Source organism: Hypanus sabinus, unplaced genomic scaffold (assembly GCF_030144855.1).
Source record: "Hypanus sabinus isolate sHypSab1 unplaced genomic scaffold, sHypSab1.hap1 scaffold_477, whole genome shotgun sequence".
In the NCBI taxonomy this organism is placed as follows: Eukaryota; Metazoa; Chordata; class Chondrichthyes; order Myliobatiformes; family Dasyatidae; genus Hypanus; species Hypanus sabinus.
The window spans coordinates 14392-29413 of NW_026781348.1; positions in this window are offsets into that span (position 1 = coordinate 14392).

Sequence of the window (15022 nt, forward strand, 5' to 3'; positions counted from 1 at the left end):
GTCACCTTATTCCTCATCTACACCCCTCTCCATCTCCGTCACCTTGTCCCACATCTACACCCCTCCCCGTCTCCGCCACCTTGTCCCTCATCTACACCCCTCCCCATCTCCGTCACCTTATCCCTCATCTACACCCCTCCCCGTCTCCGCCACCTTATCCCCCATCTACACCCCTCCCCATCTCCGTCACCTTATCCCTCATCTACACCCCTCCCCGTCTCCGCCACCTTGTCCCTCATCTACACCCCTCCCCGTCTCCGTCACCTTATCCCTCATTTACAACTCTCCCCGTCTCCGTCACCTTGTCCCTCATCTACACCCCTCCCCGTCTCCGCCACCTTGTCTCTCATCTACACCCCTCCCCGTCTCCGTCACCTTGTCCCCCATCTACACCCCTCCCCATCTCCGTCACCTTATCCCTCATCTACACCCCTCCCCGTCTCCGTCAATTGATTTGAATTGACGTTGTACTTGCATGCTTCATTTTCATGAGGAGTAAAAATCTTTATGTTACATTTAAATGTGGAATTTGCAATTTATAGCAATATGTAATAAAGATTAGCTGCAAGAGAACTGTTAATATAACAGAGAAATTAAATTCTATCAGCGTGAATTAATCCGTCTGATGGCCTGGCCAAAGACGCTCTCCCGGAGCACGATGGTACTGTTTGATTGTTTGTTAGATCCTGGGTGATGTGTCTGTTGAGGAACGTAAAGCTGGCCACCTCTCAACCGCAAATCCACTGTTGTCAATAGAGCTCAGCCTGTCTCCAGTCCGCTATAGTCCACAAACAGCCCCTTTGTTTTTGCGACATTGTGGGATCTACACCCCTCCCCTTCTCTGGCATGCCCACCCACCCTGATGCCCATTTTCCGTTGACGACCTCATCTCCAACAGCCCCAACGTGTCCGTTACTACCCACTCCCACCAAAACGCTTCCCGCTCTGTGATCAGAGGGAATTGTGGGGAGAATGGCGGAGAGCTGACCGTGTTCCACACGGTTTCCTGTCAGTAATTGCAACCTCACCACATCTTCACTGCCCTGCCTCTCCCCCTTTTCCTTCGACACTGCGTCGGTTCACACACACATACCATCTCTGAAACAGACACAGAATTCAGGTCTACAGGAACGCGGAAGTGCTGGGGATTGGTGAGAGGGAGAGTGGTTGGAGAGAAAGGGATTCACAGAGTATCTGACTCCGTTATTTTATTATGGCAGAGAGCGAAGCGAACTTCACTGAGTGTCTGGCACACGGATTGTGTGATTGGACGGTGCGGACGAAGCGCCACCTGGTGTCTGGCCTGGAAGTGTGTGATTAGACGGTGTGCGGGGGAGCTGCACACTGGATGGGACCATATTAAATGTGTGATATTTCAGGTGCAGGGACCTTAACCCTGTCTCTCATCCCGGGAGTGTGTGATGGTGCCGTCTTGAGGGAGCGTCACTCTGTCTCTGAGGCAGGGAATGTGTTTGAGCCGTCAGGTGAAAATTCTGTGGGAATGGGAGAGAAAGGGAAGAGACAAATGAGTGTTGAAAGGATACGGGAGAAAGGGTGAGGGGAGATATTCAGCGACGGCCCAGTGAGGAGTGCAGTGAGGTGGAAAGGCAGAGGGATAGAGAGCGTAGAGAGACAGAACGAGCTGGAGAGGGAGAGAACAGGACAGTCAACGTGATAGCTGGACTTTGAGAGAGAGGTCATATAGGGAGAGGGAGAGGGTTGAAAAGATATATAGGGACGGTGATAAAGAGAAGGGTGTGGGATGGAGGGAGAGGGAGTGGAGAGGGAGGGGTGGTTGTTGAAAACCCTTCTGAGTTTCTCTGAAGCTCCAGCTTCGGATGGCAAGTCTCTATTTTTCTGTTTACTTTGCTCCTTCAGCTGTCTGCTGGGCTGACGTCCCTGCTGTTTAATTGTTTTTGCTGTCTTGACCAAAGGTCAGTCCGGGTAGACGCACGCCTTCAAGACTTCTCTCAAATACCTGCGCTCCCTCTCTTTAGCTGTAATATTGGTGGGCTTACACTCGGCGCCGTGATGTGGTGTTCTGATAACCCACAATTATGTTCTAATGGGTGATCAGAGTCAAACCGGAGATGGTGATCTGTCTGTGTTCGTTTCCTGTGAATTTCAATATCCAGATCTCCATTTCCTTTGATAAGGACTCCACAGTCTAAAAAAGGCAGTCCATTGTTCTCGACGCGTCCGGTGTAAATTTGATGTTTTCATCCACCCAGCTGATGCTTTCTGTGAAGATTTTTGCATCATGGAGTTTAACCCTATAACAGTTACAGCATGGAAACGGGCCATCTCGGTGCTTCTAGTCCGTGCCGGACGCTTAATATCACCTAGTCCCAACGACCTGCACTCAGCCCATAAACCTCCATTCCAATCCTGTCCATATACCTATTGATGTTTAATGACAATATAGAACCTTCATCTACCACTTCTACTGGAAGCTCGTTCCAAACAGCTACCACTCTCTGAGTAAAGAAATTCCCCCTTGTGTTACCCCTAACCTTTTACACCCAAACTCTCAAATCATGTCCTCATGTCCTCTGGTTTGAATCTCCGCTACTCTCAATGGAAAATGCCTATCAACGTCAACTCTATCCCCCTCATAATTTTAAATACCTCTATCAAGTCCCCCCCCCCTACCATCAACCTTCTACGCTCCAAAGAGTGAAGAGTTAACTTGCTCAACCTTTCCCTGTAACTTAGGAGCTGAAACCCAGGTAACATTCCAACAAATCTCCTCTGCACTCTCTCTATTTTGTTGACATCTTTCCTATAATTCGGTGACCAGAACTGTAACAATAGTCAAAATGGATTCTCTGCATTAGTGACACAAATCCCTCCGAGACTCCTTCCAATTCCACCGCCTTGAGCCTGTCCTCTCTCTCTACTCCCTTCCCTCCCCTCTACCCTCGCTTAAATTATTTCGTCTTTCTCCCGCTCATTCGAGAACTCTCTCCAACCATCGTCATTCTCTCCCCTTCACTCCTCACTTCCATGAACCCCTCTTCACCCTGCCCGCTCTTCCTCTCGTCCCCCTTCTCCTCTCCGTTCCTCACATTCCATCTCTTACTCAATGTTTCCCCCGTTTGCTCGCCCTCTCTTTACTCCTTCTGTCTCTCAGTCCCTCACCAAGTCTCCCTATCCTCACGTTTGCCGTCTCGATCTCTTACTTTCTCAGGTCACGCCTCAGACTCCCCCTTCTCTTTCTCTCTAACCAGACAGCCCTCGTTAGCCACTTCTCTCTCTCCGGCAAAACCAATCTCTCTTGCTCCCCCCCCCCATCTCCCGACTCTCACTATTCCTTGCCCCGCCACCCTCGACTCACTCGATCACCTCCCCAACATCTACAATCTCTCTCCTCCCCCTGGTCTATTTATCAGCCGCTCATCCGGTATTTGTTTGTGTCGTTCTGATCCCCTTATCAACGCAGGCTTCCTCTGACAACGGCTACTTCCTCTCGCTCTGAGAGACACAGAGGAACCTCGACAGGAGAACTGAGCGATTCTTCCATGAATGCCAAGATGGAATCACGGTCTCTTTCCAGAGGTGAGTGGGGCGGAATGATGAAGGGAGGGACCTCCATTAAGTATCTGATCACGGATACGTTTGATCGCACAGGAGGAGGGAGTTTCGCTCTCTGTCTGAGTCCTGGAGTGTTTGCTGGAACGGTGTGGAGGGAGATTTACTCTGTGTCGGACCCCGAAAGTGTGCGATGGGACGGTGTGGAGGGAGATTCACTCTGTGTCAGTCCCCGGGAGTGTGTGATGGGAAGGTGTGGAGGGAGATTCACTCTGCGCCTGACCCCGTGAGTGTGTGATAGCACAGTGCGTAAGGAAATTCACTCTGTGTCTGACCCGGGGAGTGTGTGATGGGACGCCGTTGAGCGAGATTCAATCTATGTCTGATACCGTGTGTGTGTGATCAGATGGTGTGGAGGGATTTTCACTCTGTGTCTGACACCGGGGGTGTGTGATGGGACGGTGTGGAGGGTGATTCACTCTGTATCTGACCCCGGGCGTGTGTGATGGGACGGTCTTGTGGGAGATTCACACTGTGTCTGACCTCGGGAGTTTGTGATGGGACGGTGTGGAGGGAGATTCCCTCTGTGTCTGACCCTGGGAGTGTTTGCTGGAATGGTGTGGAGGGAGATTCATTCTGTGTCTGACCCCGGCGTCTGTGATGGGACGGTGTGCAGGGAGCTTCAGTCTGTGTCGGACCCCGGAAGTGTGTCATGGGACGGTGTGGAGGGAGATTCGCTCCTTGTCTGACTCCGGGAGTGTGTGGTGCGACGGTGTGGAGGGAGATTCACTCTGTGTCTGACCGCGGGAGTGTTTGACGGGACGGTGTGTGGAGAGGTTCACTCTGTGTCTGACCCCGGGAGTGTGTGATGGGACGGTGTGGAGGGAGATTCACTCTGTGTCTGACCCCGTGAGTGTGTGATGGGACGGTGTGGAGGGAGATTCACTCTGTGTCTGACCCCGGGAGTGTGTGATGGGACGGTGTGGAGGGAGATTAACTCTGTGTCTGACCCCGTGAGCGTGTGATGGGACGGTGTGGAGGGAGATTAACTCTGTGTCTGACCCCGTGAGTGTGTGATGGGACGGTGTGGAGGGAGATTCACTCTGTGTCTGACCCCGGGAGTGTGTGTTGGGAAGGTGTGGACTGGCACCACCTTTCCTCTGTACGCGTGGCACTTTATTCTGCACTCTGTGATTGATTTGCCTTGCTCTCCAATAAAGTGACCTGTATCTGTGAATGTCACTGGGACCTCTCCTGTCTGTGATGTAAATAATCCGGAGACAATGTAGATCAGTGGGTTAGTAGATTTGCAGATGGGCCGAAAGTATGTGGTGCTGTGGAAGATATTCCAGACCATAAGACAAAGGAGAAGAAGTCTGCCATTCGGCCCTTCGGTTCTGCTCCGCCGTTTCATCATGAGCTGATCTGATCTCCCCTTTAGTCCCTCTCCCCCGGCTTCTCACCATAACCTTTGATGCCCTGACTCCTCAGATACTTATCAAATTCTGCCTTAAATACACCCAATGACTTAGCCTCCACTGCCACACGTGGCAACAGTTTCAAGAGATTCAGCACCCTCTGGCCAAGAAAATCGCAATCCTTGTTCTGAATGGGCGCCCTATAATTCTCAAGTCATGTCCTCTCGTAATAGACTCCTCCGCCATGGGAAACAACTTTGCCTCACCCACTCTGTCCATGCCTTTCAGCATTCGAAATGTTTCTATGAGGTCCTCCCCCATTCTTGTAAACTCCAAGCTGTACAGTCCAAGTGCGGTCAAACGTTCCTCATATGTTAACCCTCTCATTCCCAGAATCATTCTAGTGAATCTTCTCTGAACGCTCTCTTATGTCAGCACACCCTTTGTTAAATAAGGAGCCTAAACTGGGATATTCACTGGGATATGGATCAGTTACAGATATGGGTTGGAGAAAGGGCAGATGAAGGTTAACCCAGTAAAACCGTAAATTTTTGTTTTTTGGTATGCCGAATGCGAAGAGAAGGCACACTATTAAAGCGAACGCCCAGAGCAGTGAGATCTTTGGGCCCAGTGTCATTGCTCGTGGTTACACCAGTCTGATAGGATGATTGAGATGTCGAATGCCATGGTTGCCTTTATTAGTCGGGGCGTTATGTCAGCAAGTCAGGAGGTTATACTGCAACATTATAATGCTCAGACTGGGCTGTATCAGGCAGATTGTATCGAGTTCCGGTCACCACATTATCGGAAGGATGTCGGGGCTTTGGAGAGCCTCCAGAGAGGGTCAACAGGACGCCGCCCGGTTTCGATGACGTGTGTTACAACGAGAGGTCGGTCGGACCCGTGGGCTGTTTTCCCTGGAGCGGCGGAAGAAGAGGGGAGATAGGACAGATTATCTGAGACACGGACAGAGTAGACTGACAGAACCTTTTTTCCACCTAAAGTAGAAATGTCTAGTACCAGAGGGAATGTACTCGGGAAAACACTGTGGGTCTGTTTTGTGTTGAACTGCTTGCTCTGTCTTCTCTCTGTGACAATAATAAACCGATTTCCAAAGTTACCAGGCATAATGTCCTGAACACACAAAGCCTAGATTATCATCCCGGTTTTCTTCCGGGTCTTTCCACTTATCACTGACGTCCAACCAGCGGTCTCCGCCCTCTGTATTCTGTGGATTAGGATTCGAAATAGATAACTCACAGTGGATCCCTTGCATCGCAAACTTGTGAATGATTCTCCCATGAGAGGGATGTTGTCAAAGGCCCGTCAGAAGTCAACTCTTTACCACTCACTAACATGCCCTGTCGACCCAAGGTCACTTTGTAGGTCGACATTTAAGATTCCTGCCGTCACCTCTGTGCTGCCCCTTTACATTTGACTTGGCAAAGCTCAAAACCTCACACTTACCCGGGTTAACCTCTTTCTCCCTTTTCCCCAACCACATTTACAACTGATCGATATCCCAGTGAATTCGTGGGCGATCTTCCACACAGTCCACAATGTCACCAAACTTTGGGCGATTCGCAAGATTAAAACCCACCCAGCTCCATTTTCATCCTTGTCAATCCGATACATCAAAAATACCAGAGGGCCCGGGCAGGTCACTGCGGAACACGATTAGTCTCAGACCACGAGCGAGAATAAGTCCCGTGCGCCACATCCTCTGGCTAGTGTGGGCAGGCCAACTCAAAGTCAAAAGTTTAGTATTCAAAATTCATTTATCATCAAATCCTTACTCAAATATTTACCAATCTCTGAACAACTTACAACTAGGAAAAGTCAATCAGACATGAAACAGTCTTTGCCGAGTACAGGATTTGGGACTGTCAAATACGACGGCTGGAAAGTGGATGAGATTGAGAGAGGCGGGAGGGGGTGATCGTGGTGGAAGGAGAGAGCGCGGGTGGCGGGTGGAAGGGAATCCCACTGGGGGACACGGCTGAATTCACGCACACGCTGAATGGTCTCTCCACAGCTGCGCATGAGCAGGAGCCGAGACATAGACCGTGCCGTAAGATCTGCCTACTCTGCCTCGTTACGTCCGTCCTCGTCGCGATAGTTGCCGGGCTCGCGATCCATGGTGAGTCAAACAGGCTGCGTGTGGAGTCAGACAGGAATGAAACGGACTGGATTCAGATCACCACGTAAAATCTCACAGTGACGCCGACACAACCCTCACTTTTGACACAACACGCTCATCACCGTGACACGGATACACCCCTCACCAACATGCTGACTCCGACTCGCCAATCAACGTGACAGCAATAGCAGTGACACGTCCACGGACACGCAAGCCTCGTGTTACCGATGGGTTTCAGTGAGATTCCCACTTCACACTTCTGACATCCAGTGAGTCCAGGCCCAGAGCTATGTTCTTCATTAGACAATCCTGGATTCATTTTGGTGATTCGCCTTTGAATCATCTCCAATGTCAACACATCCATTCTTAGATTCTTAGGGGCCCACAGCTGCTCATAATACTCCTCCTGCGGCCTCACCAGGGCTTTATAAAGGCTCAACCTGAGATCCTTGCTTTTGTACTCTAGTCCGCTCGAAATCAATGCAACCGTCTCATGTACCTTCCTCAGCACAAATTCAGCCAATATATTCACCTGTAGGGAATTCTGCACGAGGGCTCCAAAGCGCCTTTGTAGTGATCGCTCTGCTTAGAAAATAATCGACGCTTTTATTTCCGCTACAAAAGTACATCAACAGACATAGTATTCCATCTGAAAATTTGTGTCCAGTTTTCTCATCTATTTCAGTCCTCCTATGTCCTCCCCGCTTTCTCAACCCTATCTGCGCCTCCACCTATCTTCGTCGCGTCCGCATACTTGGCCACAAAGCCATCAATTCTTTCAACCATATTATTGACATATAATGTAGGAAGATGCGGTCGAAACTCAGACACATTAGAACACCTCTCGTCTTGAAGAAACATTAGTATTGATCCACGATTTCATTGATTTATTCTTCAGCTACCTCCTTCAGAACCCTGGATGCAGCACATCTATTCAAAATGAATTTTCAAGCTTCAGACCTCTCAGTTTCTGGAGCACATTCTCTACACTTATGGCACCGTTACTCACTTCTGCCCTCAGACTGTCTCGAATTTCCGGCATACTGCTGGCGCCTTCAGTAAATACTGAAGCAAAATATTTATACCGTTCCTTCACCATCTCCCTGTGTATATTACTATCTCCGCAGTATCATTTCCCAGTGATCCAATATCTATTCTCGGCTCTCTTTTACACGTTATATATCTGAAGAAACATTACTTCAGATCCTTGCTTTTGTACTCCGTTCCGCTCGAAATCAATGCTAACGTCTCATTTTCCTTCCTCACCACAGTGTCAATCAGCATATTCACCTTCAGGTAACACTACACGAGAATTCGCAAGCGCTTATGTAGTTTGCTCTTCGTTTATAAAATAATGCACGTTTTTTTCCCGGCACAGCAGACATTGTATTCCATCTGAAAATTCTCGGCCAGTCTTCTCGTCTATGCAGGTGCCACTTTGACCACTCCACTTTCTCCACACTACCCGCGCCTCCATCTGTCTTCGTGTCGTCCGCATACTCGGACGCGAAGCCATCAATTCCTTCATCCATATTATTGACATATAATGCAAAAATAAGCGGTCCCAAATCAGACACGTTGGAACATTTAGAGTTACCAGCCGACAACCAGAAGGGTCTCCCTTTATTTCCACACTTTGCGTCCTGCCAATCCGCCACTGTTCCACCCATTCTAGCGCCTTTCCTGTAATAACCTAGGCGTTTAACTTGTTATTAAACCTCATGTGTGGCAACATGTCGGGCAATGGAATTCTGAAAATCCAAGTACACAATATCCTCCGAGTCTTCCTGCTTATTCAGAGCCCGATTTCTTCAGAGTATTTCAACGTATTGATCTTGAGAGATTTTCCTTTAAGGAAACTATGCTGACCTTGCCCTATTTTTTCATGTGCCTCCAACCCGAAACCACGCACTCAATAATCTACTGCAATATCTTGCCAGACACAGAGATCAGAATAAGAGTCCAGCGATTTCCTTTCCTCTGCCTCTCTCCGTTGTTGAAGGGGGAGTGACACCTGCAATTTCCGAGTTTCCGGAACCAGGACAGAATCCAATTCTTCTTGAAGTGGCATTAGAAATGATCCAAGATCTCTTCAGCCACATCCATCAGAAAACTGGGTGTAGAACATCTATTCAAAATGACTATCTAACTTCATACCTCTCAGCTTCTCAAGCACCTTCTCTATATTTCTGGCACCGTCAATCACTTCTGCATCCAGACAGTCTGGAACCTCAAGCATACAGCTGGCGTCTTTTACAGGAAATACTGAAGAAATACATAGTCAGTTCCTTCGTCATCTCCCTGTCCCCCATTACTATCTCCCGAGTATAATTTTCCTGTGATCCAAAACCTAATCTCGTCTCTCGCTTACACTTTATATATCGGAATTAACCTTTTCAGTTGCGTGATTTGATGCACAAAGATTCAGGAGCTGAGATCCTGTGTTATCTTTTTTTTCAATGATTTGATTTCATGTTTTATTTTAGGAACAAAGCCAAGCCGCTCTCCTGGCTTACGTGATTATCTTTTCCGTGCAATGCTCTAATCAATATAGAAGAATAAAACAACAACAATGACGATAAATAATAATAATAATAATAATAATAATAATAATAATAATAATAATAATAATAATAATAATAATAATAATAATAATAATAATAATAATAATAATAATAATAATAATCAAACGAATAAATAAATAAATTTCAGTATACGCATTTTGAATAGATTAAAAATCGTGCAAATCAGAAATACTATATCTTGACATGTGAGGTAGTGTCCAAGGCTTCAGTATCCATTTAGAATTCGGACGGCGGAGGGGAAGAAGCTGTTCCGGAACCACTGAGTGTGTGCATTCAGGCTCCTGTTCCTCCTTCCTGATGGTAAGAGTGAGATGAGGTCATACCTGGGTGCTGGAGGACCTTATTAATGGACGCTGCCTTCCTGGGAAACTGCTCACTAGTATTGTCCCGTGTACTTTGCAGGCGGACAAGATTTAGAAGCATTTGCAGTTTCTTTCGGTCCTGTGCCAGACAGTGATGCAGCCTGTCAGAATGCTCTCCACGGTACAACTACAGAAGTGTTTGAGTGCATTTGCTGACCCGCCGAATGTCTTCAAACTTGTAATAAAATTTAGCCGTTGTCTTGCCTTCTTTATAACTACAACTTCACGTTGGGACCAGGTTAGATCCTTAGAGATCTTGACACCCAGGAACTCGAAGCAGCTCACTCTCTCCAGTTCTGATCCCTCTATGAAGTTTGGAATGTTTCCTTCGTCTTACCCTTCCTGAAATCCAGAATGAGCTCTTTCGTCTTACTGACGGTGAGTGACAGGCTGTTGTCTACTTGCCAGAAGTCTGTCTGATTCAGCAGAATTATCTGAAACTGGAATCTGATGTTCTGTGACGATAGTTGTCTTCTCAAAGAAGGTGAAAGCATCACAATGAAGCAGGGAGAGTCAGCAAATACTTTGCCAGCTGATCCGTGCTGAGCCAGTAAGAGATTTAAAATGTGCATGGAGCCCGATTCGACTTGTCGGCGGCCCTCAGTCATCACAGGCAGTCGCTTGTTTTGAGGACAGCCAGCAAGAGGTTTAAAAAGTGGGCGGTCCCTTTGGGAATTCTTTGCAGTCTTCCGTCATTGTGATTTATTACTAGACTGGTATATGGTGGAATTTAAGGTGGTGGGTGGTTATATGGGAGGCAGGGTTTGAGGGTCGGCACAACGTTGTGGACCGAAGGGCCTGTAATGTGCTGTACTATTCTATGTTCAATGTTCTATGTGCGATGATTAGGCAATTTGCGATGGCTAACAAAGAGTAGATAGATTTAACCGGGGCGGCCGTTATGTGAGAGGGCCAGTGTGAGAGTGCAGGACAATCCCTGTGTCATTAATAATCCAGCTGATAAAGAGATCTAGACTTCGGCCCCTGCAACAACGCTTCAGGCACCGACACACCTCGCAGCGTGACACTTACACATACTTCACCGTGACACCAACATGTCCTTCACCATCACACCAGAGTGACGAGAGTCACCTCTCACCTTGACACTGACACATCCCTCACAGGAACACTGAAACAGCCTTTACCGTGACACCTACACGCTCCTCTCCATGGCACGTACACGCTCCTCAGTGTGGTATCGTCGCGTCCCTGACAACGAAATGGCCATAACCCTCAACGTGATACCGACACTCCCCTCACTGTTGACCGACTCGCGAATCAACGTGACACAGACACACACTTCACCATCTCGCTCAGTGTTACAGATCCGTCAGTCTCTGCTCGCCTCCGATCAAAAGTACCTGAGACTTTGGGAGCAACATCAGGAGATGAACAGGACCCAGCGCCAATGTCGACTGCAAATCCACGAGCCGAACTCAACCCTTGAATCGATAACATCAGAGAATTCACGCCTGGATCTCTCCCAGACCACCTGCCTGAAAAACATTTCCGTCCTAAACAACAACGTCTCAATCCGCGAAAACAAGTTCAATCACCTCGAACTGAAGTGTAAAGCTCTCAACGAAGCCAAGGATCAAATCTGCCAACTGCTGACCAGCAGAAAAGGTGTGATAACATCCGCCATTCTGCCGCTCCAAATCACGGCAGAGGGAGAGGAATCTACATTCTGTGGCTGATCTCGGGAATGTGCAATGGGAAGGTGTGCTTGCAGTGATGCCGTATGTGTGTTATGGGACGGTGTGGGTGGAACGACCTACCCCGAGAGTGTGTGATCAGACGGTGTGGCGAGAGCGGCACCTAGTGTCTGTACCCGGGAGTGCATGATGCAGCGCCACAGAGGCAGCTTCTCTCAGTGCCAGGCATTGGTGGACAGGGAGCGTCAATCTGCGTTTGACGCCGGGTGTTTCTGATAGAAGCTGCGCTCTCTGTGTGATCCCGAGAATGTGTGACCTGACAGTGTAGATAGAGACTCGGTCTGTGTCTGACACGAGAGACTGTAATGAAACGGTGTGGAGGGAACTTCAGTCTGTGTGACCCCGGGAGTCTGAGATGGGACACGATGCAGTGTGCTTTTCTCTGTATGACCGCGGAAGCTTGTGACGGGACGGTGACGAGGCAGTTTCACTCTGTCTAACCACGGAAGTGTGTGATGGGACGGTGCACTCTGTGGCTGACACCGGTGTGCGTGATAGGATGGTGTGCAGTAAATGTTGCACTGTATCTGCCCATCTGAGTGTGTCAAGGGATGGTATGGAGAGAGATTTACTCAGTGTAGGACCACGGGTTTGTGTGCTGGGACTGTGTGGAGTGATCCTCTTTCTGTATCTGACTCTCAGCGAGCGTAATGGACAATGCGGAAGGTTATTCATTGTTCCTTATTCCTGATTTGCAGAGAAAGCGTGTTCCCAGGACTGGATCGGAAATGCAGGCCTGTGTTATTTCATATCCACTTTGTTCTATCTCTGAATCAAAGCTTCTTGAAATAAGTTCAAACGAGGAAGAGGTATGTGTCAGATAGACAGAAGATATATCCACACCTTCCCATCACACATTCCAATGGAGATACAGAGTGAAGCTCCCTACGCTCCGTCCCATCACACACTTCCGGGGTCAGACACAGAGTGAATCTCCCTCCACACTGTCCAATCGGACACTCCTGGGGTCAGACAGAGAGTGAATCTCCCTCCACACCGTCCCATCAGACATTCCAATGTAGACACAGAGTGAAGCTCCCTACACTCCGTCCCATCACACACTCCCGAGGTCAGACACAGAGTGAATCTCCTCCACAACGTCCCATCACACACTCCCGGAGTCAGACAACTATCGTTGTGAAGCTCCCTCTAACCTGTCCCATCATACATTTCTAGTGTAGACACATAGTGAACCTCTCTGCACACCGTCCAATCATAAATTTCAATCATTAATTATAGCAATTTAATTTCACAGGATTTTGTTGACAACGCTGTCCGCGGCGAAGACAGTTCATACTGGATTGGAACATGCAAAACGGGGTGAGATTTGGGGTCACGCCGGTTTTATAGAGAGATTGGGCAGTGGGAATAATTTTGAGAACTGACACATGTCTGCGGCGGAAGTGTGGCACGTGGAGCTTTTGGGGGCTGCCACAACTCACTGGTGAGTGCTGGGTCATTGAGGATATTTTCAGGACAGCAACGGGTCAATGGGGAGAGTGTAAGACAGTAGGAGTATTCTGTGGACTGACATTTCCTGTTGGAAGAGACTGGGCAGTGCGATTAATATGTTGACCGACGCAGTCTGTGTGAACAAAGTGGAAAGGGAGGGGGTGGTATTTTGGGAACTGAAATAGGTCTGTGGGGAGAGAATGCGTCGGTGGGAGTAATTGTGGTGGGACACTCTGGACAGGGTGTGGGGTATTGAGGTTAATTTTGGACTGTGGGGTGCGATTAGGCAATGCGATTAGTTTGTGACCGACACGGGCTCTTGGTGGATAGCGGACAGTTGGTTTAATCTGTGGGCTGACATTGACTGTGGGAAGAGACTGGCAAGCGGGAGTGTTTTGGTGATTGACAAAGGTCTGTAGGGGGCAAGTTGGACAGTGCGATTATACTGGGGACTCGCAAGGAGCTGATGGGTAAGAGTGGGAAGTGCAAGCATTTCGGGGTCAGACACGCGGCCTTGGGAGTGAGAGAGAGTGTCAGTGGGAGTATTTTGAGGAATGCGACAGGACTGTGGTGAGAGTGGCGCAGCAGGTTAAGTTTGCGGACTGACACGGTTCCGTAGGGAGAGGCTGCGGCTCTGGGAGTAATTTCAGGAGTGACAGGGCACTGAGGGGAGAAGATGTGATCGTCGAGTTATTTTGGGTTATTCTGGGGTTATTTTGACACTGTGCGTAGACCGTTGGGCAAGGGTTTATTCGGGGACTGACAGGGCTGCGGTGAATGGGTTAGTGAGAGCATTTTGGAAAATGGAAAAGATATGTATGGAGAGAGAGAAGGTCAGTGGGAGTATTTTGGAGACTGACACCGGTCGGTGAGGAGAGATTGAGTCAGTGGGAGTATCTTGGGGACCGAAACAGGTCGGTGAGGAGAGATTGTGTCAGTGGGAGTATTTTGTGGACCGACACCGGTCGGTGAGGCGAAATTGAGTCAGTGGGAGTATTTTCGGGACAATCACAGGACAGCCTGCTAGAGTTGTGTTCTCCCTTTTGAAACTCTTTACCCTTCCTTGACAGGAAAGTGAACTCTAACGTCGTGTACAAGATGAGCGCTGGAAAGTTCGAATGCAGTGAATGTAAATCTCGTTGGCTGGGCAGTTGCAAAAATGATCAGCACCGTTTCATTTGTGAGAAGCCTGTACCTTTGTGCCCGGATATTCCAGAAAAGATCCGGGATCTCTGTCAAAACCCCGTGGAGCGTACTTAAATCAAGTGGCATCATTCTCTTACCCCTATTCCAGCTCTCTCCCCGAGTCTGACAACCCCATCCGCTCTGCCCCTCGCCCCTACCCCATTCTCCTCTCTCTACCTATGGCACTCTTACTCGGCATCTCGCTTGTGGATCAGAACTGAGGGGATGATGAGTCTCAACGCCGGACTGTTGTCAGCCAACAGCAGCCTAACATTGGTGATGTAATGTCCAGCGAGAGTTCGTCACATTACAGCGGTCACGACTTTACTAAAGAGGGTGTCGACACAGGATAGGAGGGGCTTCTCAAAGCAGCCAGTCACAGTATCTGTGAGCGTCACTGGGCTGTTGTAGTTGAGGCAGGTCACCCTGCTCTTCTCGGGCACTTAATCCCAGTAGGTGTGAGTGTCACTGGGCGATTGTTGTTGAGGCAGGTCACCCTACTCTTCTCGGTCTCTGGTGTGATAGTCGCCCTATGGAAGCAGGTGGGATATTCCGACTGCAGCAGCAAGAGATTGTGGATGTCCTCGGACACTGCAGCCTCCGCTGCAGTCGCTCTCCTCTGCATCACCTTATC